Genomic DNA, 27,180 nt, shown 5'->3' with positions numbered 1-27,180 from the left:
GTCGGAGGACGGATTCCGGCTGCGACCAACTCACCTCCATCAAACGCCGCGGCAGGACCTCACTGCCCGTGTCACTGCTCCCTCCTTCTGTCCCTCACACAGCTCTCCTGCTCGCTTGGTGGCGTCGATCGGTATGCGGTGACAGATTTAATAAAACGTTGCTGCTGTGAGAGTTGATACACGCTGTAAGCTGTTCCTGGGCTGTCCCAAAATGCACAGATGAAGGTACACAGCGCTGCGCCACCTGAGACCCAGAGAGCACGGAGTTCTCTGTGACACATCCCCCCTTGCTGGCCTCCATAAACCAGTGGGTTTGGCTTTATAATCCTCTCCTTTAAACACGTGAGTTTGCAAGTCTGAGCCCAGAAATATCAATGGGACCGCCGAGGAATTTCCGAGCATGGAATAGCTTTACTATAAATGTAGATTAGAGCATCAGAATGAAACTAAACACTGGGAGGGATGCAAGGTTGATTGAATTTTAAGGATTTAAGGACAGCAGAGTGTCCGTGGGGGTCTCCTGCCCGGAAAGGTCCTGCACTTGCTGTGGTCCTCGCTCGGGGCTATCTGCTGCCCACCCATACATGTCCCCTTGCCCTGCCCACTCCGAGCCTCCTGCCTTGTCCCCAAAAGAGGATTGCCAAGGGGCTGCTCCAGGGCTTTGCTGGATCATCTGGCAGCGCTGACTCTTGAGAATCTTCATAAAAAGCTCCCAAAAGCCGCGTGTTCCCTTGGTGAACGTGATGCAGTTTTGCCGCCCAGGAGAAACGTTAAATGGTGTTTCCACCACGGTTTGGGAAAACACCGTGGTCACGGCTGCTTGCTCCGGGCAGCGAGGTCTCCCCGGGAAAGCCTTGCTGTGGCCACCACCAGCTTGCAGGCAGCTCCCCGTTTTGGGGAACTGGCTTGCTGAACCCAGACTGGCCATGGCAACTCTCAGGCATCCTCCGCTGCCAGCTTCCCAGTTGGCACATCCACCTTTTCCCACCTCAGGACCCTGCAAACCACCATCCACAGGGGATGCGGCTGCCTGCCCCATCCCTCGCCCTTCCCTGCTTCCCTCCCTGGGAGTTATTCCAGCCTGGGGTCTGGAGGCAAGCAGGCTGGTGGGGATCTCCGAAAGGTGTGTGAGGTGGTGTTACTACCACAGTTTGCTTTTCCCAAAGCTCCCAGCATCCTTTCACCCGCAACCCTCCAGAAAAGCCCTTAAAGCACATTCTTAACATTAAATACATGGTTGAAGGCACGTCGAAGTCCTGTGAGATTTCAGCAGTGGCTCATTTGCTGGAGCGGAGCTGAATTCCCAGCACGGGAAGGTCTCGCTGCCCGTGGGAGGTTTCCCTTGGGGATTTTGCAAGCCAAAGGCATCTGCTGGGGGCTGCTCAGGAGACGGGCACTGGCTTTTCCCTGCCTCCTGCAACTTCCACATATTCCCAGCCGCTGTCAGCTCCTCCCCAGACCTTTGCTGAAAGCATCTCTGGCTGATGCCGGCACCGGGACTTTGTCCTCCTGGACGAAGCAGGATAGCCCCAAACCTTTCCCATGAAAAGTGACCTCAAATGGCATTGCTGCTCCCTTGGTGCCTCCTTTCACAGGTGTCACCTGGCTCTGTGCAGCCCAAGTCACTCCGGCGGGCAGGCAGCGCGCTCCCTGCGCAGCGGAGCCCTCCTCTGGCTGGCACAGGCCAGCTCTGCCCGGCTTCGGGCATCCTTTGGGTGGGCTGGATGGGATTGCGTGTCCCGGAGGTGACATCTCCGTGCCATTTTTGCCATCTGCCCGAGGCTGAGATACAAAAACTATTTTCTCCTCACCGCTAATCCGGGCACACAATTCAGATGCCTGCAGAGGACGTTGAGTTTGTCACCTGGAGAGGTGACTCTGAGCAGGGCAGATGTTCGGCTTACCCCAACATGCATCTGCAGTGGATTTGCACGGGGTGGCTCTTTTTCATGTAAAATCAACGTAAAAAAAAAAAAAGAAATACACGAAAAAACATTTCCATTGAAACTCACCCTGAGGCCCTGCTGCCATCTGCCGGGGTCCGAGCACCGAGCCCCCTGCGCCAGCCCCGGGGTGGGGATGGGTCCTTCCCGGTGCGGAGGGGCCCCTCCAGGGCGCTGGGAAGTGGGGGAAGCACGTGTCCTTGCTGTCCTGGATCCCGTCCTCTCCTGCTGCAGGCTCATTTGGGAGCAAAAGCCCCAACAGCCTCAAGAATCCCAGCTGAGGAGTTTGGCTGTCCCCTGCTCCTCCGGGCTGGGACTTGCAGAAGTATTTTGGCACCTACATTTGGGGAGGCAGGGCGCAGCTCCCGAGGGATGCAGGCACCTGTGCTTTCTACTCACTGATCTGATTTCCAGTTTTACACCTGATGCTTTACTTGTCCATCATCAAATCTGCATTCAAAATGTGCCTCTCCCTTTGGGCACCAGGGATGACAGGGACGTGGGCATGGCTGGGTGGGCACTGCCTGGAGGACCTTGTGGCTCCCCTGGGTGGCAGGGCTCTGAGTCGGGGAAGATGCAGAGACTGCAGATGCTCTGGGCTCACAGCATCCCCCGAATGCTGCCACCTCCGCATCTGGATGTGTGGGCTGCCCAAGAGCCTGGCTGGATCCCCCCAGGCCTGGGGGTAGCACAGCACACTGCCGATGTGTAACCAGCTCTGGTGGTTTCCCAGAAGGTTTATTCAGCCCCATCATGACATAGAATCCTAGAATCGCCTGGGCTGGAAGGGACCTTTCAGATCATCGAGTCCAACCATCAACCCAACACTGACAAAACCCACCACTAACCCATGTCCCTCAGCACCACGTCTGCCCGGCTTTTCAACACCTCCAGGGATGGTGATTCCACCACTTCCCTGGGCAGCCGGTTCCAATGTTTGATAACCCTTTCAGTGAAGAAATTGTTCCTAATATCCATCCTAAACCTCCCCCAGTGCAACTTGAGGCCATTTCCACTTGTCTCATGACATGGAGCACGGCCAACTGGTTATGGCCATGTCTTCAACTTGCAGTGCCCAGAACAAGCCCCCACACCCAGGCTTTGGCACCTGAAGGCATTGATTGCTGCTGAGGGCTTCACCAGCAGCTGTGATGCTCTGGTGTGTGGAAGGTGGTGGTGGCTCTGGAGGCTCAGAGGTGGCTGGGACAGAAGGTGCTGGGCTGAAGGTCACCATGGTGACAGCTATCAGGAAGGGCAATGGAGCTGGTGAGGGGTCTGGAGCACAAGTCCTGTGAGGAGCGGCTGAGGGAGCTGGGGGTGTTCAGCCTGGAGAAGAGGAGGCTGAGGGGAGACCTTCTCGCTCTCTGCAGCTCCCTGAAAGGAGGGGGTAGCCGGGGGTGTGTGTGTGTCATTCTCTTCTCCCAAGGAACAGGCGATGGGACAAGGGAAACGGCCTCAAGTTGCGCCAGGGGAGGTTTAGGATGGATATAAGGAAAAATTTTTACACTGAAAGGGCTATTAAGCATTGAAACAGGCTGCCCAGGGCAGTGGTTGAGTCGCCATCCCTGGAGGGATTTAAAAGACGGGCAGATGTGGTGCTTAGAGATAGGGTTTAGTGATGCTTTTTGTCACAGTTAGGTCAATGGTGGGACTCGATGACCTGAAAGGTCCCTTCCAACCTGGACCATTCTATGTTTCTATGATTCTGTGACAGTACCCACCGACTCTCACCGGCCTCACACCGTCTCCCCTCCAGGCTGACCCCCGGACGGCTGCCAGAGGCAGAGCCCCCCCGGGGAGGTGCTTTCCAGGGGCGCAGGGTCCAGCCGGGTGGAGCCGGGGGGCGGCGGAGCCCTCCCCGCCGAGCGATGCTCAGCCCCCGTCCGTCCCTGCAGTTCTCCGGTAGGACACAGGGGGGAAACCTCAGCTCATGCGAAACCTCTGCCAGCCCCGGCTCCCTCCCGGGGCCACCTTGCGTGGGCTCGTTATGGCCCCGGGGGGGTGATCCAGAGCAGGAATCAGCCTGCTGCAAAACCCTGAGGACACTGGGGCAGGAGAGGAAGATCTGAAATGTGAGGAACAGGGGATTCCAGCTTCGGGGGAGAGGTTTTTGTTCAGGTAAGTTTGGGACAAGGCCAGCTCTCTGCATGGAAGGGGACTTTCTGCAGCAGCATCTTACCTCAAGGGTTAATTGCGTAAAGCCAGGACGCAGCTCTTGCAGCGGGCAAAAAGGCAGCAGCTGGGCGGGCACAGCCCCGTGTTGGAGCCGTGGAGCATCTTTGCCTCCAAAGCGTCCTCTTGTGCAAGGTGGCAAATGCCCACCAAGCTGAGGAGAGGCATGAGGTTGTGCAAACCACCCCCCTGCCCAGCTCCGTGCTGGGGAAGCATCCCCGCGGTGCTGCATCCCATCTGGGGGCTGTGGCTCAAGCAGGTGAGCAGAGGGCTGGGAAAGCCAGCAGCACCGGGGCTGTGTGCTCGCGGCGGGACCGAGCCAAGGAAGACGCTCGGCACAAGGAAAAGTCATCACAGAGCCCGATGAAGACGTGTCCTCCATATGCCACCATCAATAAAAGAAGTCATGGGGCTTATTAGCATCTGGGACGTTAGGACTGGCACCGGGAAAGGCTTTCTAGCAGTGAGGACAGAGCCATGCTGGCATTGCCCGGGATGCCGCAGATGCCCTGTCCTCAGCGGGCTCCAGAACGGGGCAGACAAACGTCCGTCAGGGACGGCCGCGCAGCAGGTCCGCCTTGGGGTGGGGAATGGTCCCCGGCGGTCCAGCTGCCGCCTCAGTTTCCAGCCCAGCCCTGATTTCTGCACCCCTTCCCTGTTTCTCCTGCAGGAAAAGGGCACCCCGTCCTCTTCCACGGCTCTGCCTCACCACTGCCAGCTGCAAACTGGGTCCTGGGAAGAGCACCAGCCGTTTGCGTAGGAATGCACGGCTCGCTTGGAAACCCAAACCACAGCGTGATGTGGCCATGGGGGCAGGAGGGGTGTGTGGCTGCTTCTCTTACAATTACCAGTAAAATTGTTGATGTTACAGTGGGGAAAATGTTTGGGTTTCCTGCACCAAAGTTTCACCCAGACTTTTACTTGTCTTGCTTCTCCCTGTGAAAAGTGAGGCTTCCAGCAAGCATCCGGGTGGCTTCCAGCATGCGAAAGTCAGAGCCTAACATCGGAATGGTCCCATGGGCTGCAGGATGGACCAGCCAGAGCGAGACGGGTGGCATCGCCCTCTCAGAGCTGGGAAACTGAGGCACGGAGGGCTGAGTGACCTGCTCCTGTCCCTTAGGGCACCAGTGGCAGTGCAGGGAGTTGTGCCATGATGTCCCAAGACCAGGATTGGACTTTCTCTGCAGAAGAAGGCACCTGAGAAAGGAGGTCGAAGAGGGGCAGGAGTTAACGTGGGTTTGCTCCAGGAGCCCTGAGCCCTCACACGGGGCGGGAGAACAGAAAAGTCAGATCAGACAAGTGTTCGCCTGCCGCAAAGTGTGGCAGCTCCTTCCACCCCAGAGCCAGCCAGGAAACCTTCGGCACTTCACCGGGTTGGGTCATTTAAGGTTATATTTTCACCTCCTGCATGGGAGGCGGAAGGGGAACATCTAGGGTCAGATCTGCCACCACTGAAGTCTACAGCCCTCTTTCGTTTCTCAAGGGTCAGACTCAGGTGGTGTTGAGCAATCTTTCAGTGTCCTTTGAGCTGCACCAGAGAAATGAAAAACACAAGTGGTGGGGGGAACCAGTGAGAAAAAACAGGTTCCCTTTTCGATGGATCCTGCTTCCCCTTCCCTTTGAAGCTGTGCAGGCAGCGGGGAGAGGCCGCTGAGCCGCTCCGCCAGGGCTGTGAGGCTCCGTCATTACGGGAACATGGGGAGAAGGAAGCACCGAGCGCACCTAGAGCCGTGGCGGCCGAGCCTCTGCAGCCCCAGGCACAGCAGAACGCCATGGCCTCGGTGTCCATGGAAGGACAGATTTAGCCATCCCAAATCCAGGGGAAACCCACAGTCTGGACAACAGTGAAAGCATCCCTGGGAGATGTGCTGGCTCCAGTCTGCAGATGTTGGCCCGTGCCTGGAGATGATGAGTTTATGGCATTTTGGGGCAGCTGAATTGTGGTATTTCCAATGTGTGGCTTGGCCTGAGTCCATCAAGGACACCCCGGCACCCCTCCGGCTGAGAGGGCAGCCTCTTGCCAGGCTCCGGCCTGTTCCCTGGATGATGTTCAGCTCAGTCCTGCATCCCGCTGCCTGCTGCATCCCGGGAGATGCTGCTGGGCTCCCGCATGGTTTCTGTGCCTCCTGCCCAGGTCTCCAGACATTGGCATATCCATGGGGAGGGCAGCAGGCTGGGGTGCATTTGGGTTGGGGGAGAGGTTTCAGGGCAGGCGTGGACCTGCCTGGGGGAATTTGCTCCGGCCAAGGGCAATCACAGCCTGCGGAGGGAGAGTTTCTCCACACGGCCACCTCTGTGGAGGTGCTGCGTGGGGAGACGGGACCTTCCACTGGGCTTCCTGCAAAGGGTCGGCGGGGCCAGAGACATGGCGCCTGCCTGCAGAAACCCGCTGGAAAGGTGCTGTGGGCAAGGGGGATGAAGGGGGAAGCCTATGTGGGAATTTTTTGGGGCACTTCCCAGCTCCTGAGCCTGCTGCTCCCCGCCTTGTTTAGACCCAGGGAGCCCTTAGCTGGGGGACAGATGAGTGAGGGGCACTGACTGGGGCAACGTGGCAGTGTGAGGGGGTTGCCCCCGGGTCGGCTTTGCCCCATGGGCTCCCTGCACGTGAGAAGGGCCCAGTGAGGAGTGAGTCAGTGCTTGTGCAAATCCCTGGGGAGACAGGAGGTCGGGAAAGGAGCTCCTTCCCCACGGGCTGCAGCACTGGCTCAAACCCCTGCAGAGAGGCAGGGTCATCCCCGCACCCGCAGCGTTCCTTCAGGACGGCATCCCCATCCCTGCTGCCCCTCAGCCTCCGTCCCCTGGCTGGATGGGAACCGCTGCTGGGGAGGAGGTTAGGAAAAAAAACCCCTCCATCTTTGAAAAGATGCATTTGCAGAAAGTGGGAGTTGCCTGGTTTGTAACCTCATGACGTTAAAGCCTTTCCTGGTTTTGCCGTGCAGGACGTGGGGATGGAGAGCAGGGGTTTGTGAGCCCTCACACGATGAGCTGGGCAATGAGTCTTTACCCACAGACTTTTTTCCTGCCTGGATTTTAAGTGTTTTTATCAGTATGACATTCCCAAGTCAGCTAAATGCTCTGACTGATGTCCCTCATGCCCTGAGCAATGTTCTTCTCTTTGGCCTATAAATCCTGTATTTTAAGCAGACATCTGTGTCGCAAGACTGGAGACAGAGCAACCGTCTTCCGCGTATTTATCAGAGAAATCTGGACATACTCCACTCTGCGAAGCCTGACTCAGCAACAGGTTGTTGCTTCAGGAAAGTGTGTGTGTGTGTGTGGTACAAATACAGGTTTGGTTTGAGTTGAGTTGAGTTGAGTTGAGTTGAGTTGAGTTGAGTAGAGAGGAATGGGAACATGGCCCTGGCAAATTTCCAAGCACCTCTGCAAGTTAGGGGTAAGTCTCATCTTCAGCAGCCTCATCTAAGAGGTACCTTTGGGCTGATTTGGAGGATGAGGAACCAAAATAGAAGCCGGGCGAAGGAGATTTGGGTTTGTGAGTTCACCTTCCTGGAAATGAAAAAGGATTTGACCGAAGCAGAATGACTGCTCTCGCGGGACTTGCTTACAGCCCGCCGGCCCTCCCGCACCCCAGTGCCTTTGCATACATCCGAAACCTCATTTGCTTAGAAATGTTCTCTATGGAAATCACTTTCTAGCACCAAAGGGGCTTTGTGCGGCGATAACTTTGCCCTTCTCCCAGCCAAGCGTTTCCACGAGTTCCTTTGGAGTCGCTCATGGAAAAAGTACGTTTCTATTAAATACTTTCTCTCTCGCCCCGTATCGGCTGTTGAGCATCCTTCAGAGCAGAGGTGGTGTCCCCTGGGCATCTGGAAGCAGTGATGCGGCCCGATCTCTGCCCTCTGAATTTGCATCGTCATGGGCTTTTCTGCCGAGTTAGCTGGAACTTGCAGTTTGGTAGTTGGGTCTTTTTATCTTGCTGCAGCAGCTGTGGAAGGACAAACAAGACCCGGGGAGCGCGAAGGCAGAGCAGCGCTGGCAGCTCGCGAGTCTCCGGCGTGACGCCTGTCCGTCGGAGCCGGCTGGCCCGTGTTTTCCCTGGCAGAGGGAGGTTACCCCAGGTCAGTGTTTCGCATCATGTGCCGCTGGCGTGTTTACGCTGGTACCGAGAACCCAACGGTCTAAATAAGTGTGTTGTCAGAGCGCAGCATCAGCTTCCTCCTCCCCGGCCGTCGGGCGGCTGGAGGGGAAGGAGCTGACCCCGGAGCCGTGGGGCAGAGACGAGCCCAAGCAGGCTGTTGCGTGCTGCGGGGCACCGCGCCGCCGGGCACCGCTCTCGGTGTCACCGCAGCCACCCTGAACGCAACCCCAGCGCGTGGGTGGCAGTGACCTGGGCTGCTTCCCCCGCTCTCCGTGCCGCCCCTAAAAGCCACCTGGCATCCCTTCCCGCTGCCCTGCTATCACCCCGGAGCGTGGCACCGACATCCCCAGCATCTCCCAAACTCAAATAAGAATAACTCAGGGATAAGGAGGAGCGCGGCGCTCTGCTCCCAGGAGCTCCCAGGAGCACGCTGGTGTGAGCAGCCCTCAGAGGTGCTCTGGAGCCCTTTCCCGGTGGTGGTTCCTCCAGCCCCGTTGTCACCATGCCGCTGTTTGTCATTTTTGTCCCTGCAAGCTGCAGCAGCCTCCTTGGTGGCGGCTGGGGCATGGCACGGCACCTCCCTGTGCTCCTCCGCTTCCTTCCGCCGGCACCAGCCCCCTGAGCCACCAGGTTTGGTAACTTCCTCAGGCTGCAGCGTGCCCGGAGGAGCAAAACAAGCAGCTCACAGTACCTCAGGTGGGGAGGGCGGGGGATGGGAGGGGACACGCTGCAGCTCCGGCACCCGGAGACGTTTGGCCTCTGTAGATTTATCCCCTCTAACACATCCCGATTCCTCCGGTTCAGGAATACGATTCCTCTGGTCCTGGGTGTGAAACCAGGAGGTGGGAATAGGGCGGAAGAGATGGGAAAGAACAGGTTGGCAACCCAAAAACCGAACCCAGCCTTTAACGCTTGCGTGAAGAGCCCAAGGCGAGAGGAGGCTGCGGCACAAAGCCTGCTCCACCTGAATATTCGGCTATTTTGCAGGGTAGCGCCTTGGGGCAGGTGGCACCATGACACAGACACGAGACTTTCCCCTTCTTGCTATATTTGTCGCCGGAGGAATTCTTCTGAATTGCTGGTGGCCGCTCAGCTGGCGAAGGTCGAGCCCACGTCCCCCCGACTCCGCGGGGCCTTCACCTGGCGCAGGGCGATGCTTCGGGAGGCAGCTGGGGCTCTGAGCACCGGCGTCCCACGCGGTTTGTGCGGCGGGTGGTTGTCTCAATGAGCCACCAGTTAAAGGGGGTTTTGGCTCTGAGCGCGTTTGCTTTTTTTAAAATTCACTGGAATCTCACTGCGAAACCCACATCTATTTCGGCCCCCGAGCAGCTTTCGAGTCTCGGAGCAGCAATAGCAGCGGTCACTCTCTTCTGAAAAACGGAAATCCGCAAAGAAACCCAAAGCCAGATTCTTGCCCTCACCACAATACCAGCTGGGCTGGATCCAGCCGCAAGCCCCGTGTGGCAGATGGGCCAGCGGGAAGGCGCGGGGGGCAAGTATTGCCAGCGATCGAGGTGACACAGGCCCTTTCTCAGGAGCAACCTTGAAGGCAGCAGGAAAAGGCCATTGCCAGGTGCCACCCGAGCAGAAATCAGCAGAATGTCCCCAGTCTAGGCTCACCCAGCCCAGGCCGCGGGTGGCCTTGTGCTGCCGGGGAGGTGGTGAGGGCTCTTCCAGCAGAGGTTGGTTAAAGGGCTGCACAGGGAGAGAAGGAAAACAAGCTCATATAATACATAGCATGGCGGAGTGGAGGGAGGGGAGGAAGGATGGAGGGAGGGAGGGATGGGGAAATGGCCCCCCTGGGGGGGGGATTGGAGGGATGGACAGATGGATGAATGGAGGGAAGGATGGAGTGTTGGAAAGGTGCATGGATAGAGGGAAAGAAGGAGAGAGATGGAGGGAAGGGTAGGTGGGTGAATAGCAGGATGGTGGGATGGATGGGTGGATGGATGGGAGGTGGACGGATAGAAGAACGGAGGCGTGTGTGGACGGATGAATGGTGGAATGGCAGGAGGAAGGAAGGGATGGAGAGGTGCACAAGTGGAAGAGTGAAGGGTGGAAGGGAAAGCGGCAGGGGGACAGACGGGTGTCAGGATGGATGGATGGAAGGGTGGGTGGCTAAGGGGATGACTGGCTGGATGAATGGCAGGTTGGTGGGAGGAAAGGATGGACGGATGGAATGGCTGGCTGGCTGAAGGGATGGCTAGCTGGATGAACAGCAGGCTGGTGGGAAGGAGGGAGGGAAGGATAGATGGATGGATGGATGGAGGAAGGGATGAAGGGATGGATGGATGGATGGATGGATGGATGGATGGATGGATGGATGGATGGATGAAGGGGTGGGTGGATGAACGAAGGGATGAAGGGTTGGATGGATGGACGAAGGGGTGTGTGGATGGATGAAGGGGTGGGTGGATGGATGAAGGGAGGGAGGAAGGGAGGGATGGATGGAGGGATGGATGGAGGGATGAAGGGGTGAGTGGGTGGAGGAAGGGGTGAGTGGATGGATGGATGGATGGATGGATGGATGGATGGATGGATGGATGAAGGGGTGGGTGGATGAACGAAGGGATGAAGGGTTGGATGGATGGACGAAGGGGTGTGTGGATGGATGAAGGGGTGGGTGGATGGATGAAGGGAGGGAGGGAGGGAGGAAGGGAGGGATGGATGGAGGGCTGGATGGAGGGATGAAGGGGTGAGTGGGTGGAGGAAGGGGTGAGTGGATGGATGGATGGATGGATGAAGGGGTGGATGAAGGGGTGGATGAAGGGGCGGATGGATGGAGGAAAGGATGAAGAGTTGGCTGTCTGGATGAAGGAATGGGTGGATGGATGAAGGGGTGGGTGGATGAACGAAGGGATGAAGGGTTGGCTGTCTGGATGAAGGAATGGGTGGATGGATGAAGGGGTGGAAGGGGTGGGTGGATGAATGAAGGGATGAAGGGTTGGATGGACGGACGAAGGGGTGTGTGGACGGATGAAGGGGTTGGTGTAGGAAGGGATGGATGGATGGATGGATGGATGGATGGATGGACGGACGGACGGATGGACGGACGAAGAGGTGTGTGGTTGGAGGAAGAGGTGGACGGAGGGGCGGAAGGAGGGCAGGTGGAGGGGCCGGGGGTGTGGATGTCCGAGGGGGTGGCGGGGCCGGGGCGGGGCGGGCGGTGCCCGGGGCCGGTCGGCGCACACGTGTGGGGCGGGCCCTGCCGGCAGCCCCGCCCGCCTCCCGCCCCGGTGCCGCCGGTGCCGCCCGCCGCCGAGCGGAGCGGAGCCCGGCGTGGAGCCCGGCGGGGCGCCGAGCCGAGCCGAGCCGAGCCGAGCCGAGCCGAGCCGAGGATGGGCAGGGAGCCCCGGCGGCAGCCGCCCCCCAGGTGGGAGAGCCGCGGGTCGGGGGGGTGTCGGTGTAACCGGGGCGGGGGTTCCGTGCACCCGGTGTAACCGGTGAGCTCCCTATTACCGCGGTGACCGTGTAAATGGGGGGGCCGGGCCGGGCCGGGGGGGCTGTGTACGCCTGGTGCTCTGGAGGGGGCGGACGAGCAGGGGGTGCCTTATAACCGGGGTGTCCGTGTCACCGAGGAGCCCCAGCGCCCAGCGGGCACCACGGGGTGCGTGGGGTGGGAGAGTGCTGGGCACCGGTGTGCCCGGCGGGGGCTGTGGAACTGGGGGGTGGGGGGCGAAACTACTTATAAACGGTGTGTCCAAGTAACAGGAGGGGGAATGAACCTGGTGTGATGGGGGGGTCCCGTGCAGCTGGGGGTTTCCACTTAAACCCACCAGTGGGGGTGTCACCAGCCCCGGGGTGGGGGGTTTCCTTTGCACCCTTGGAAGGGGACCCCCCCGCACCATGTCCCCTTGCAGCCCAGGGGGGTCTGTGGCCGGCCGTGCCCCTGGCCAGGAGGAGCCGGTGTCACCCCGCGGGTGGGGACGGGGCCCCACCGCCGTGACTCATTTCTGGACTACGCACTTGTTTTCCCCCGCGCCGCCCCACAGAGCTGCTGCTCGGGGCCCAGGTGTAGGGCCCTGCCCGGCCCCCGGGGACCACCCTGCCGTCCCTGGGTCCCCGGGAAATCCCGGGGGCTCTCCAGCGCCTGCCTGGAGTTTTGGCAGGGCCGCTGGCGGGGGTGGCAGTGAGTCACTCCCTGTCCCTGCAGCAGGAGGTCTCTTCGCCGGGCTGGAGGGACCCAAGGGCCAGGAGTCGCCTGTTGCTCCCGTCACCCTCGGCCGGGTCCCCGCAGCCCAGGGGGGCGGAGGGCAACAGGATGTGGTTTGGGATGTGACAAGCCCAGCAGCGTGGCATCCATCCCTCTGGCATCGGAGTCTGGACACGCACCAGCCCTGAGATGTCCCCGTGCTGCTTCGTGCACCAGCCTGCGCTGATAGTTGTGCCTGAGAAGGAGCATCTTCCATCAGGTGCTTCTGTGGCCTTACCATGTCACCAGCAGCTCCCACTTAGTGGCTAGTACTGGCCAGAGGGTGGCCAGCCCCAGCCGGGCCTCCTGCTGCACTCACTTCTGCAGCAGCCTCCCCGAAAGGATGTTTAGCTGCTTCAGATGGTGTAAGCCCTAAGGGAGGAAAAGGCTAGGCTGATTCAAATCGCTAACGAAAGCGGGAGAAAAGAGATTTCAGACCTTTGTTTTCATGTTTATTAAAATCTCACTGCTGTCACCCCAGCACCCGTTAACTCTGCTCGGGGCTTGTTTTCGGTGCTGCTGCTGCCGCTGCTCTCAACGCAGCGCAAACGAGCTCAGGCAGCTGCAGGCTGGTGCTGCTCACCCCGCTGCGCGAGAGGCTGGTGCTCAACAGCTGCAATTTATTTTGCCGTTCCATTTAGATTAATTTTCTAAACCTTGGTTTGATGCAGAGCCTGCCAAACTCCAGGGACGTGCAGGATGTCAACACTTTAATTTTTGTGTGTGTCGCAGGGGTCTCATTTCGTTTTTTTTTGTTGTTGTTTTTTGTTTTTTTTTTCGTTGTTGTTCAGAGCAACAACTCGGATGGAGTTGCAAATTGGTTTCCGAAACACGATTGCAAAGTGTTTTGGAGCTCCGGGCGTTGCTCAGATTAAAGCTTAAACCTAGAAAGATGGGGAGATAAAGAGCAAGAGCCCGGCGGTGGCGTTTGCGGTGGTCACATCCCTCGGTTGCGGTGACTACGTCAGGTTGGAGGGCTCAGGCGATGGCTGGGCGCTGCACCGCGGGTTTCTGCGGGGAGGCAACCGGGCGGCGCGGAGCCCCGTCTGCGGTACCCTGCGGATCGGGGATGCGCTTGGTCCAAGGCCGGCTGACGGTGTTGTCCCGCAGGATTGAAGCGGGGGGGAGCTCCCTGGTCTGCCTTCCCCCGCGTCGTGTGGCCATCGCTCTCCCGCTCCCGGCAGCTCCGTGAGAGGAAAGGGGATGGAAAGTGTTAGAGGTGCTTGTGCAGAGGGAGAAGCTCTGCCAGCGTGCGTTGATTTGGGGTAGAGGAGTTAGAGCTCCTCACCAGCAGCCCCGCATCTCCGGTCCCTCCTCCCCCCTGGAGATCAGGGCACCCCAGTTGGGAGAAAAGCAAACCAAAACTGTCACCTCGTGCCTTTTCCTGAACGTGAAAATGAAGATGTGCGTTTTGCACTGAGAAAGAAGAACCGAACCCAGAGGAAAGCGCTGGCAGAGAGGTACGGCCTGCCGCTCCGGCGGGGCGTGCTGCCCGTGCTGCAGCAGCCGTGGGGCCGAAGGATGGCCAACGCTGCAGCGGCGTTGCCACCAGCGTGATGCTCTGGCCAGGCTGGTGGCACCCTCTCAGTGGCACGGGGACCGCTGTTGGCCTTGCCGTGCTGCAGCTTACCTGGGGTAGTTTCGACTTCTCTTTTTTTTTGGGTGGCCGCTGAGCTGTTCCTGGCATGGCGGGGCTGCCCGTTTTTGCATTATTATTTTGCGAGTGGAAAATTGCGCCTGAGTTTGCCGGGGGGGGGGGGAGGGACACACAGGTGAGTGCCCCCAGGTTGGTTTTAAGCGACGGGAGGCTCCTGCTGTGTCTGAGTTCAGCTTTGAACTTGGGGCTGGGCAGTAGGTGAGAGGATGGGGCGGGGGGATGAAGTTCCTATGGAAACAATGCCCACCCCCCCACGGGCATCGCACGGCAGCCTGGCATGTCTTCCCTGGCTGCAGCTCCGCGCCTTGCAGCCATGCTCAGCCGGGGGGTGTTTTGGGCTGGAAATGTCACTCCTGGCTGCAGCGGAGGAAAATGTGACCTGTGGATGCGATCCAGGCTCCATGGCTGCAGCTCATCCTCTTTCCCCACCTCTCTACGAGACTTCCTTTCCGCTTCCCTAAGAGGCTTGGAACTGCGAGACTCCGCATCCTTGCCGGGTGGTCGGAGGTGGTGTGGGGACGCTTTTGTCACCGGTCCGCTGCCAGCCCTTTCTTTGCGAGGCTCCCACCCATCCAAAGCTGTCGTCGGGGGGTCTCCGGGTGACCTTTACAAACCACGCGAGGTTGCGTCCGCCTTGTGCCACGTGTGTTGGGTCGGGGTTGATCGCCTGGTGACATGGGTGTGATACGTGCGAGGACGTGGCGAGCATCGCCCTGTGCTGCGGTCCGCAGGGGTGGGCGAGGACCTTTCACCAGCGCTCGCCGCTGGCACCGAGCCCTCTTCGCCTGGGTGGGGGCCTGGGGAGCGGCTGCGGCTCCCCAGCGCCTTTCCCAGCGTGGAAACCGAAAACCCACGTTCCCGTTTTTCTGATCTCGTCTTTGGCCGCCAATTAGCACGACGTGAGAACTTGTCTCCCCAATGACGCGCCCGTGTGACTCCTCGGATGCTTTAATTGCAGGGTTTTCAGCAGCCAGGGTGCGATGAAATGGTAATTGTGGTGATTGTATGCTGCGCGGTAACTAAAAGACGCGGCTCTTTGGCGAAGCTTAATTAGGAAATAGGGACACTGTTGGGAATGGCTCTGCGATGCGATTTTCCTAATGAAAGCTACTGAATAGGCAGCCTTGTAATGAAGAACAGACTCGCGAGGGGCACTGCCAATTGCTCTTCTCTAGTGTTAATTTTGTATTTCCTCCCCATTGTTTCTAATACCCTCTTGGAAAAGCTTGAAGATAAAATGCTTTATTTTCTTACGCCTCGTATCCTGTTTGGCAAGCCGCGATTATAGCATGTGCATCTGGAATACATGAGTGGCCAGGCATGAGCTCCTTCAGACTTGTTAATCTCTGATTTCAAGCTCTGGAGAGAGGAGAAAAAAAAAAAAAAAGGGGGGGGGACACGACCAATTTGGGCTTGTGGTCGGATGATCCGTTCCCTCGCCGGCGTGGCGCAGCGGGGGATGCTCGGATGCTCGGCGGAGTTCACAGATGCGGAGCTGGAAGAGCGCTGGCTCCATCGGGCGCTCAGGCAGCGCGATGCTACGGGGAAGCGCGGTTTGTTTGGAAACGGCGTGGCGGGGTTTCGTGTTCGAGGCTCGGCTGTTTTCGGCTCAGATGTCCTCTCCTTGCGAGCGCGATTGACGTATTTAACCATAACCTGCCCCATCTGAGAGTTCACCCGGCTTCCAGTCTCCTGTTGGTAAGAGAGAGCCCGGGGGCCGGATCCTGCCGGGGGCAGCTGCGTGCTCAGCGCTCCCACCTGTGCCGCACCATTCCCGGAACGGGGCTGGCCAACCCTCCGTCGGTGCCCGGGGAAGAACGGGCTCCAGCGCTCCCTCCCCACCTGGCCCGGGCAGTGAAAAGGGCTGCAGATGGGTTTTGTTGGTTTTTTTTTTTGTTTTTAGCTGACAGATGTGAGCATCACCCTCTTGCTGAGTTAAAAGGGGAATAGGAAAACGCTACCTGGCTGGGTGACGCCGTCCTGCGGCGCCGTGACAATTGTTAATGACTCCCAGAGCTGCAGGGGGACCGTCCGGGTTTGTGAGAGATGGGGATGGGGTTCCTTGCTCAGAATTCCGGCAGTGCCCGGGGGGAGAGCAGCTCGGGTGCTCCTAAAATGCTGCTGGCCCTTATTTTCGGGGTGGGTTTAAGCAGAAGCCAGCAGAGCCCGGCACGAGCAGCTCATGTGAGGAGGGTGGCTGGGAACAGCAGGGCACGCCGGAGCATCGTCCCCCCGGTCACGACGCTGCTCCGGCTGAGCAGGACGGGCTCAGCTTCACCCCGATCTTGTGACTGTCCTTAGCAGCTGCGGCGGTAGGGAATTCGTCGTCTTCTTTTATCCTGCGGTGGAGGTTTTTGTGCTGTAAGGTCAAAGTATTTTCAATATTGTGTTAATGTCTGTTCAAAGGCAGCGCTGTGTGGATGGGTGTACGGGCTGGTGTGTGCACGCTTTAAGAAAGACGGTGTTGTCTCCAGCTTGCAAAAGTGTTTTTCATCCCTTCCACAAAGGCCCATTCTTTGTTGTCTCAAATTAGGATGAAACGCTTCCCCTTTCAGCTGCTTCCCCCATCGCTCGATGTCTATTTAAACCCTCGCCTCAGAGGCTTCTCTGCAAACAAGCTCTCATCCTTTCAGGTGGCATTTCCCTTTTCTCATTGTTTCTGGCAGTCTGTACATGTGAAACTTCGCAAATGTTTCTTCGTTCTCGGTGCCTTTGTGTCGATAAACCTTGCAAGCTGGTCCTCACGCCGAGCGCAGCCTCCCGCTGCCTGCGTGATGGAGCGACGGCGGCTCTCGGGTGCGGGGGCTTTGCAGTCCGACCCAGCAAACTGACAGAATCACAGACCCACAGGATGGCAGGGGTTGGAAGGGACCTCTGGAGATCACCCAGTCCAACCCCCTGCCAGAGCAGGGTCACCCAGAGCAGGTGGCACAGGAACGCCTCCAGGCGGGTTTGGGATGTCTCCGGAGACGGAGACTCCACCACCTCTCGGGGCAGCCTGGGACAGGGCTCTGCCACCCTCACAGCAAAGAAGTTCCTCCTCGTGTTTAGGTGGAACTCCCTATGGTCAAGTTTGTGCCCGTTACCCCTTGTCCTGTCCCCGGGCACCACTGAAAAGAGCCTGGCCCCATCCTCCTGACACCCCCCCTTTCAGTGTTTATAAGCGTTGATAAGATCCCCCCTCAGGTGTCTTTTTTCCAGCCTGAAGAGACCCAAATCCCTCAGCCTTTCTTCACAAGAGAGGTGTTCCAGTCCCCTCATCCTTTTGGTAGCCCTTTGCTGTCCCCTCTCCAGCAGTTCCCTGTCCCTCTTGAACCGGGGAGCCCAGCACTGGACCCAGCACTCCAGATGCGGCCTCCCCAGGGCAGAGCAGAGGGGGAGGATGACCTCCCTGCACCTGCTGGCCACGCTCTTCTTGATGCCCCCCAGGATGCCATTGGCCTTCTTGGCCACAAGGGCCCATTGCTGGCTCATGGTCATCCTGTTGTCCACCAGGACTCCCAGGTCTCTTTCCACCGAGCTGCTCTCCAGCAGGTCACCCCCAACCTGTCCTGGTGCAGGGGGTTATTCCTCCCCAGGTGCAGCGCCCTACACTTGCCCTTGTCGAGTTTCATAAGGTTTCTCTCCGCCCAGCTCTCCAACCTGTCCAGGTCTCTCTGGATGGTGGCACAGCCTTCTGCTGTGTCAGCCAGCCCCTCCTCCCCAGCTTTGTGTCATCAGCAAACTCGCTGAGGGTGCACCGTGTCCCTTCATCCAGGTCATTGATGACTATATTGAAGAGGACTGGGCCCCGTACTGACCCCTGGGGAACACCACTCTGCAACTCCAGCCTTGCAGACCCAGGCTGGGCAACATCCCTGATCCTCCTCATCCCCATGTATGCATCCTGCTTATCTGAGAGGGCTTCTGCTTGAGGCTTGCCTCCCTGGATCAATTAGCTGGATTGCAATCAAAGCCAACAAGCCCGATGTCCCCAAAGGATTGCTCGTTAAATGCAAATTGTTCCCAGGTTGATCTGGTCTGAATGACAGTGAGGGAGCTGAGATGGTGTAAAGGAATGGCTACGTGGGTCTAAATCCATGTCCGCTGGTACAGAGCACACCTGGAGCCTGGGGATCCGCTTTGTGGTGGGCACTGAGCTGCTGGATTGTGGCGCTGACTTTAGAAGTGATGGCAGGATGGTGAGTAGGATAGGTGCCTTCCACCTACTGGTCTCCAACCAGAACGCCACCGTGAGTAGGATGCTTTAGGATGAAGAGAGCAGCCTTTGACTCTGTGGAAATTGGGCACTTGCAGTCACCGTCGTGCCAGGTCCCCGGACCTTGGCTCCTAGTGAAGAGCTGAGCCAGGGGACCAGCCCCGTGTGCCGTGATGCTCCTGCCCATCGTGGGGAGAACCGGGGGCGGGAGGGTGTTCAGGCTGCATTTCCTGCGTGGGCTCTTACACCCCTTGCTCCTCTGACGTGTGACTGAGTGGATTTCGGGACTTGTTCTCCGTGTGGGACACGAGCTGGTTGGGGCTGTGCCAGCCTGGCTGGAGGCACTTCAGGGATGGGGTGCTCTCAGTGTCCCTCGCAGCTGTCATGTCGCTGCCAAATGTAGTCACTGTGCTGGAAAAAAGGGATGGAGAGTGGTGAAAGACAACCTTTCAGCTTGTCTTCTCCATAGCTTTTTTGGGCTGATGGGGATGTAGGTCTGCTGACTGTACTAGGCCAGGCCAAAGGATGGTCCAGCTCAGGGTCCTGCCCTCAGCCAGGGAGAGCCCAGGGGCTTGGACCTCATTTGTTGTGGTGGCATGGCCCTGAGCTCTCCAGCCCGAGCACCTTCCCTTTGTGCACCCTGCCCTTCTCCACATCTGCAGGGGCTGGCACATCTGGAATGCAGTGGTGGCCTCCAGCACAGGTTGAGCCTGCTTCTTCCCAGAGGTGAACACAGGGTCTGGAAAGGTTTCGTGCCCTAGGCTTGTCATTCCCCTCTCAAATGGCAAGTGTGGATGCTGCTGTGGCATTTTGGTGCTGTGGGCTGTTTGAAGATGCTCGGGGGCTGAGCAGCCTGGTGGGGTTGGCCACTGCTGGTCGTCCCGCTGTTGGGTGGATGCCCACTTCTCCTTGGTCTGTCTCCTTGTTTGGAGACTTCCTTTCTTCTCATCAGTTATGATGGTGGTGCTGCGCTTGTACCGAGTCCTCTGGTCAAAGTGGAGCTCGAACCCTTCTGTGAGCTTTGGAAGCAGGTGTGAGTCACGGTCCCGTTTCTCTGAGGGTGGTGGGGAAGAGCCAAAAACCGTCCTTGCCATCATCTGTCTTTTGTGGTGCTGCAGCCAGCGGTGCTGGAAGTAAATTGAAGGTTTTGGGCAACCAAGCCAGGGACTGAAAAGGCTCCTGGGTTCCCAGCAGGGCCTCCACAATGGCAGGAAGCAACTTCCAAAGCTTCCTTTGGATACACAGGGCCTTGGGGGAAAGATTTACTTGCTTGTTTATGCTGTAAGTTAATCTATTTAGTGGGTTTGGCATTAAAGCCCACAAAAAGCCCTCTCAAATGGTCACGCTGCTTGTTTGTAGTGCTTTGTCTCTCACTTACTTTGTTTCACAGCTGGAGTAGTTAAGCAGAGACGGAGCCAATTGAAATCTCACGTGTAAACTTGTTTTTCCGAATAGGCTGAAGGAATTAGCATCGGCTCTCGCTGTCCTTCATCGCAAGGCAGCTGCGGGGGGGAAGGCAGCGTGGGGCAGAGGTTGGGGTCCCCCCCCCCCCCGGGAGGGACCCTTGGTTGTGTATTCTCTGTGCCGCATTGCTTGGTTGCATGATGGGGATGGTCCCTGGCCCAGCTAAGGCGAACAGATGATTTTGCAATAGGAAAAAAAAATCACCAACAAAACCAAACCAACCCCCCAAAACCCCAGCACCCCTCCCTCTGAGCCAGTGTAGCAGAGTAGGGGTTAACATGGGGCAAGAAATCTTAGGAAGGGTTTGGAGAGTCACAGGAAAGTGTTGGGTCAGTGGAACAAAGCGTAGCTGATGAGCATTTTTCATGATACTGCGGTATCACTGTTTCCCGTTGTGTTTGATGTTATCCTAAATACGATAGTGCCACCCACGTGTACCCTTGCGTGGTAAAAATGGATTTTCCCCAAGGGCAATGTCCAAAGAAGCCCCACGTACGCAGCAACTGCCGCAGACAGCACATGGGACGGCTGGGGGTGAGGCCCGTGCCCAGAGGCAGTAGGTGCTGGGTTCCCTCCCAAGCTGAAGACTTTGTTGCAGCATCTTCAACCTCAGTGAAGTCTTCAGCTTGGGAGGGAGCTCAGTGCCTGCTACGTCTGGGCGTGGACCTCAACCCCAGGTGTCCCATATGCTTTTGGGAGGGTGTGTCCTGCTGTGCATGGAAATACCTGGAGTCTTGTCCCCTTTGCCCCGAGTGGCCATAAGACCCTTCCAACAGGGATGTCTCCTTGTGGTTTGTCCTACCAGGTTGGACAACCACCATAGGGAGTGTTGGGAGGAACCGTTTGACACTCTGTCATGTCCTTCACTTCCTTCTTGGCAGGGGCAGCTTGTGCTGCTGCCTTTATTTTGGGAAACACCTTTCTTTTTTTTCTCCCCCCCCCTTTTTTTTTTTTTCTCTAAATTATGCATTTGCTGAATTTTTTATTTTTTCCCCTGGTCCTCCCTTGTGACACACAGCCACTTCTCTGCTGAACTTCCACCTTCCCTGAAGAGCAACCCCGGAGTTTCCATTACATACCGCTGACGGCACCCGGCCCCGAGCCGGGCTGGGCCAAACACCAGCGCTATCTCCAGCCTAAATCTTTTTGGGGCTTCACTTGACACTGAACTTGTAATTGACGGTGCTGTTGGGTGAAACTTTAACCTTCACTGGTGTGATAAAGACTGATACAAGCTAAAATAAACTCTTGCATCATGTGGCGAGGGGTTTTCATAATTGGTGCCAGGAACAAGTGCGTTTCCTCTCTGAAAAGTGAGTATGTATAACTGGTCTTTTCTTACTCAGATCAGATATGTGTCATTTCTGCTGTTTTTTTGAGGAGAAAAATAGAGGCTTTTCTTACCCTGGTTGACTTTTGCCAAACCCACACAGCCCATAGAGTGGTGGTGGATGGTGGTGTTGATGGTGGTTGATATCCTGGGTCATCTCCCTGCACCCACCCCGGGCTGGCGGAGAGGGGTGTTTGGATGCCAGGGATGCCGCTGGCCGCGTGGCTCTGGCGGCAGAGCTGCTGTTGCCGATGAGAGCAAGAGGAGGGGAGATGGGCTCGGCTCTGTGCTCCTGCTCCTCGCCAGAAAGCAAAGCGCGGGCTGCTGAAACCCGCCAGCCTTGGTCTGGTGTGTCGGAAGGTGAGCAAAGCGTTGATGGAGGGGAGATAAAAAGAAGCACAGGGTAGGGCTGGATTTTTGTTTTTCCTTCGAGTGGGTGTTGTTTTCTTTTTTTTTTTTTTTTTTTTAGGAAGTTACTGTTGAGCATCAAGATGTACTTTACGATGGTGAAATCCCAGAAATTCCCACAGGCCTCTGTAGCTGCTCATCTGCCTCGAGGCAGGAGGACTTGAAAAGGCAATGGGGGCTGAGGAGCGTGGACTGGAAGGGCCATCAGGACGGGAAGGGTGGCTGAGGATCCCCGCCTGGCCCTGGGGCAGGGACCGCTCTCCCCCTGTCATTCGATTTGAGTCTGTTGCTGCATGTTCTGCCTTCAAGGACATGGGCGCAGATAAGCCCCTTCCTCTTTATAGCAGCCTTTCTGTGATTGAGTTTATCCCGTTTCCCACCCCCAGCAGAGCAGGGCACGTGCCCTTCAGTTTGAAGCAGAGCAAGGGCGTATTTTCTCCCTGTCCTTCAATTTGAAGCTTGTCCTTCAGCATCTCCAGGAATGGGACTTTTGCAGTTTCCTTCAGAAACCATGGCAAAAAGTAGTAGACCTTATTCTAACAACGTCAGGGAGACACGTTCCTCCCTGTGCCTCTCACTGTGCCTTTCACTTCCCAAAGCTCGACACTTGAACGGTTCAAGAGTGTTGCGTTACAGGAGCTAAAAATAATGGGATATGGAGATGAAGGGCGCAGCCCATGTTTTTAGCTGGAGAGGGAGATGAAGGCAGGGTCTTGCCAATGGTACGAGCATCTCCAATTGAAAGGACCTGCAGTGAGTCACTGGGGTTGCATATAGAGAAAATGTCTTTTTGGAGAAAGAGAGAAGGTACCATCGCAACTGCTCTTCTCGGTGATGGCTCGGTGGGACTAATTTAGAGATTTGTATTTCTCGGCATCAAAATACATCATGGCTTTAAAGGGGTAGCGCGTGGAATTCCCCCGTTATCTGTTTGTCAAGAATACTCTAGATCCTGGCCTGAAAAAAAAAAAAAGGTAATTGTAAAAAAGAACATTTTAAAAATAAGTTGAGAGGAAGTCTCAGTTTGCAGAATGGGCGGTAGGGAGGTTTGCAGACAGTTCTGCGCTGGACACTATCGCGCTGTTGTGGTTTCAGTTTCCCCTCAGCGTTGCTGCTAGGGTCTAACGCTGGTCGTGGTCTCCACGTAGCCGCCCCATTCACGTTCCTGTCCTCGTGGCAAGGGAATCGCTTGCTCGCTCGCAGCAGGTCCCAGAATAGTTTGCAAGTGCCTTCAGCTTGTGTGAGCCTGCGATGCGTCGCAGGCTGCTTCTGTTTCTCAAGGAAATGCAGAGTTACTCTAAAATTCAGGCCTGAATATGGAAGCGACAAACCTTCAGATGGCTGGTTTGAGCTCAGGTCAGTCGAGATGCAAAGCCGATGCAAAATGTTGTAATCCCCGCTCAATTACTGTTGAATATCTGTCTCTGGAAGGTCTCTTGGCTTCCTAAAATCTACTAGTGGTCTTCTCGGTGTCCAGTGTTAAGCAGGATGGGTGCTGTGCCCCCACCAGGAGTTTAGTACCTGAAAAGCTGAACCCGGCACCCACAACCGATGAGCTGCTGCTGTTCTCACTCTCTCCCACCGGAGACCCCAGGACTGGAAAAGGGGTCTCCTCTGTATTCATCTCACGCCTTCACTTGCTGCCAGCACTGCTGATGGGGAAGGTGGTGGTGATGCTGCGAAACCAGCATGTACTTGTCTTAATCCAACACTTGTTGAACTTGCCTGGATTGCAGTTTCCAGATTGCTCCTATTACACGTTGCTGAGACTCCTTTTCTGTTACTTTATCTAGCTGCAGCTATTACTGCACAGGGACAGACTCTGGAAGGATCAGAGAGGTTTTGTGTGAGCGCCGCAGTCTCGTGAGTGGTACGTGGTCTCCGTGAAGCTGATCTGACGGTATCCCCTGCAAATGATGGGGTCAGTGGTTCATGCACATCACCTTGTTTCTGTGATCACCCTGTTCCTCTCCAATGGCTAAAAATTGCCTGGGGGTTGCTGGCTCTGCCCTCATCCCTGCCACCTCCGAGGCTGCTGGTCCACGTGCAGGTTCTGGTACCTGCTGTGACTTCCTTGCTAAAACTAGAACCAATGCGTTGCTCTGGACTTGTCCTGGTGGGACCAGAAGTTGAGCCTGGCTGCAAACTGAACCCCACGTGTTGCGTGTCTCCTTCCAGCTCTTGCACTGTGCTTTGCAGTATGCTTTACCCCTCCATATCTCCGGGCGGACGTAGGAGGAGACTGTCTTTCCTGCTTCATAAAGTGGAAATAATCTCCTGGAGCAGCTCCCTGGAGCTGGAGTCCAGTCAGTACTATTGTGATGAGAAGTTCATTACCAGGCTGATAACGTGATGGCGGTTTCACTCTGAAATCACTAAAATTTTGTTGTGGTTGTGTTTTGTACATTTTAGGGGCAGCCCCACCTGCTTGTCTAACTTTTCCAGTCGTTTTTTTAATAAGAAAAACGAAAAAAATGACTCAAGAGAGGAGAGCCAGTGACAGCCCCAAAGGGCAGCGTTCAGCGACGAGCCTCCCATGGGCAGTTGAGCGCTCGAGCCTTCCTCGCTCCTTGGCCATCGCTTCAAATCCGGCTTGTGTGGGTCAGCCTTAGCCGGTTGGGTAAGAGACTGCATCTTCCCTGCGGGAGCGAGGGGGGTTGCTTGGTCATAGGCACAGTTCAGTTGATTTCTCCGATAACCTCCGGTGAGAGGGCCCACCACTGGTCCTGCCACAGTTGATGGGAATTTTGCTGCTGGCCAAAGATCTAATGCAGCTTTGGCGTGTAAATGAGACCTCTGCTGCCTTGTCCCACACGTGCTGGACTGTTGGTGTCTACAACTATCTATTGCTAGCCCTCACCTGCTCCAAATAACTAAGTAATGACGCATTTATTTTCTCCTACTTGTCTGTGTTTTCTGGATTACCAGTACTCTAACGTAGTTCGTCTGTGAAATAGCCCCATAAAGTTGACCTTAGGCAGATTTAAAGCGCCCACTCTGTCTTCAAAGGTGGAAATAACTCTCTGTTTCTACAGCAGAGGCTTGGAAGTGGCACGCTTGTAAAGCTTTCTTGAACCAGTAGTTTATTGAGAGCTGCTCGTTCCAGCCTCTGGCACTCCTCCTCGGAGCTTACACCTGGAAGTCCAGCGAGGAAACCTGGGGATCTTGAGCAGCCAAAGCCACTTGCAAAAATGTCGGCTTCTGCTTTTGTTTGTTATGAATCAATTTTTTTTTTTTTTTTTTTTTTGGTGGGGGGGGAAGAAGTGAAAGCTAAACTAAGTGAGTCTATTGCAATTTCCATGTTCCCATTATTGCACTAGCTGAGCTTCTGACAGGCTTTGAAGCGTTTGGTTGTGCAACTGCTGGCTGAGGAAGGAAGTGTGATCATTCCTGCTTTAGATGTGGGAAGCAGCTTAGGAGAAGGAGGATGGGAGCTGTCTTGCTTAAGGATGCCTGCCTAAAAATTGAGGCCTCTAATTTAACTTTTGTCTGCTATCTCCCCTCGTAGAAGGTTGAAGTTGGATGGGATGGGCTGACCTCCATACCATAGAATCATAGGGTTGGAAGGGACCTCTGGAGATCACCCAGTCCAACCCCCTGCCAGAGCAGGGTCACCCAGAGCAGGTGGCACAGGAACGCCTCCAGGCGGGTTTGGGATGTCTCCAGAGACGGAGACTCCACCACCTCTCGGGGCAGCCTGGGCCAGGGCTCTGCCACCCTCACAGCAAAGAAGTTCCTCCTCCTGTTGAGGTGGAACTCCCTATGGTCAAGTTTGTGCCTGTTACCCCTTGTCCTGTCCCTGGGCACCACTGAAAAGAGCCTGGCCCCATCCTCCTGACGCCCATACCAGGTGCTCTCTCTGTCTGTTGATGTCGATTTGCTTAGGGATTCACCTCATTTTTTGCATCGGTAAAGTTAGAGGTAATGAATCCTGCCCCTGGGATAGACCTAGTGTCACCATGGAGCTTTACAGCAGAGCAAACAGCTGATGTGGGTTCTCCAAAGTCACTGGATGATTTTTTTTCCTCAGTTATCTTGCTTCATGCCTTCAACTCTGTCATTTTTTTTATTTTTTTTTTTTTGGCTCAGGATGATAATCCTGAATTTGCCAGCCTGAATTACGTTGTTGTAAGAAACAAGATACCAAGAGTTTTGGCTGGTCGTCTTTGCCTTGATGTATTGTCGGCTGTGCAGCAGGTTCACAAAGGTGTTCAGGGTGTTAGAGGCTTTTTCCTCATTTCGCCATGCCCTTTGGTGTGCTGGGAAGAGCCTTTGTGGGGATGCCAGCAGGGCTGCCGGTGGGGCCAGGCTGTTCAGAGAAGAAGTTGTGAACCACTCTGACAGAAAGTCTCACCAAACAGCCGTTGTGCGTACGAAAAAGCCCCTTCTGGACCGAAGCATGGCGCACCTGACCTAGCCATCAGCCATCTCTGGATGGCTTAATTTCATCTGAGTCCTAGTCATGATCAAGCGTTTTGTCGGCGAGTAATGGCATGGTTTTCTTCTTTAGATGGTGGTGGGTATCGACTCGCTGTCAGTCCTGCATCCCGCAGTGGTTCTCTCTCTCCCTCTCTGAGCAGCTGCGCTTTGGGGATTTTTTTGGAGGGAAACTGAGCTATTGTGCTTCGTCCACTCATCTAGCAAGGGTTGTCCTGCTCGGTAGTGGTGGAACCTGAGTGATAACCTTCTCTAGGTCCATTCCTCTGAGGTTGCAGCTGGTTATTGCTATTGATGTCCGGGCATGCAGTGGGAAGCGCGGGAAGTCCTGCCGCAGCCTGACTTACTGCAACGCTTCCTTGCCAATAACTTTTGCCCAGTGGAGGAAGCTCTGGGGGAAGAGAGGCTGCTTAAGGTGGGGTCAGGTTATGAACTTCTTGAGGAACAATCCAGATGGCTCAGGAAAGTGAATCTGCCCGTCTGTATGACCAATCAACTTACAACTTTCTCTAGTTTTAACTAGCCGTTAAAAAAGGCAGCTCCATCTCTCAGTACCCCGGTCACCTAAAAGGCTGAGGCCACGTGTGACTGTTGAGGAGCATGAATGGCCACTGATACCAAAATGCAGACAAATTTTCGTGATAGTTTATCCCAGAAGAGAAAATGTTGACCACCCCTTATTTTTTTTCTTTTATTTTTTTTTCTCCTGAGCCATCAGACTGATGGACAACAGCCTTGCAAACTGTGAATTATCTTCTAGGGACCGCCTCAACATGGACATAGAGCCTCCACGGAGTTTTGCTGTCCATGAGGATTTGGTCCATCTGAGAAAGTGGATTTTCCCTGTTTCTTCTGGGGACATGGGAGCCTCTGTGCTCAGAGCCCTTAAAGACGGCAGATCTTGTGATGGCTCTTCTACGTTCTGTTTCCTCAGTAACTCCCAACGAGGTGTAAATTATGGATGTTGTGTTTTGACCTCGTGACTGTCAGTATGCGCCTCTCTGCTAATTAATGCACTGTAATTCCTGTGCTAGCAGATATTACCTCTAAAAATATCTAGAGGTGCCTCTCTGGTGATAAGGCTACGGCAGTAAGTTTTAAGCAGGGAATACGTTGAGACCTGATTCGCTCTTTGGCTGGGCTGTAGAAAGCTTCTGGTAATGGGGCTTACCAAACTCCCTTGGGGAAGAGAGGCGGGAGGTTCTGCCCTCTAAATGGGGATGATGTTTCTGTTGGTGTCAGCAGAAATCCAGGCTATTATGGCTGTAAGGAAAGCCTTC

General features: G+C 56.1%; 1 protein-coding gene across 6 annotated transcripts in view; it reads left to right on the top strand.

Moving 5' to 3' along the window:
* The first annotated feature begins 11,455 nt into the window (after positions 1 to 11,455).
* PIK3R5 (phosphoinositide-3-kinase regulatory subunit 5) overlaps positions 11,456 to 27,180 on the top strand; it is a 73,753-nt gene continuing 58,028 nt past the window's right edge. For 2 of the 6 annotated variants that reach the window (XM_054222081.1, XM_054222074.1), the window contains exon 1: positions 11,456 to 11,587. The gene's annotated coding sequence lies outside the window, so the exon portion shown is untranslated. The other 4 variants (XM_054222076.1, XM_054222075.1, XM_054222082.1 and 1 more) reach the window with 4 other exon arrangements.

This window comes from Rissa tridactyla, chromosome 15 (genome assembly GCF_028500815.1).
Source record: "Rissa tridactyla isolate bRisTri1 chromosome 15, bRisTri1.patW.cur.20221130, whole genome shotgun sequence".
In the NCBI taxonomy this organism is placed as follows: Eukaryota; Metazoa; Chordata; class Aves; order Charadriiformes; family Laridae; genus Rissa; species Rissa tridactyla.
The sequence above is the reverse complement of the archived record's forward strand: the minus strand, read 5'-3'. Positions and strand labels throughout refer to the sequence as shown.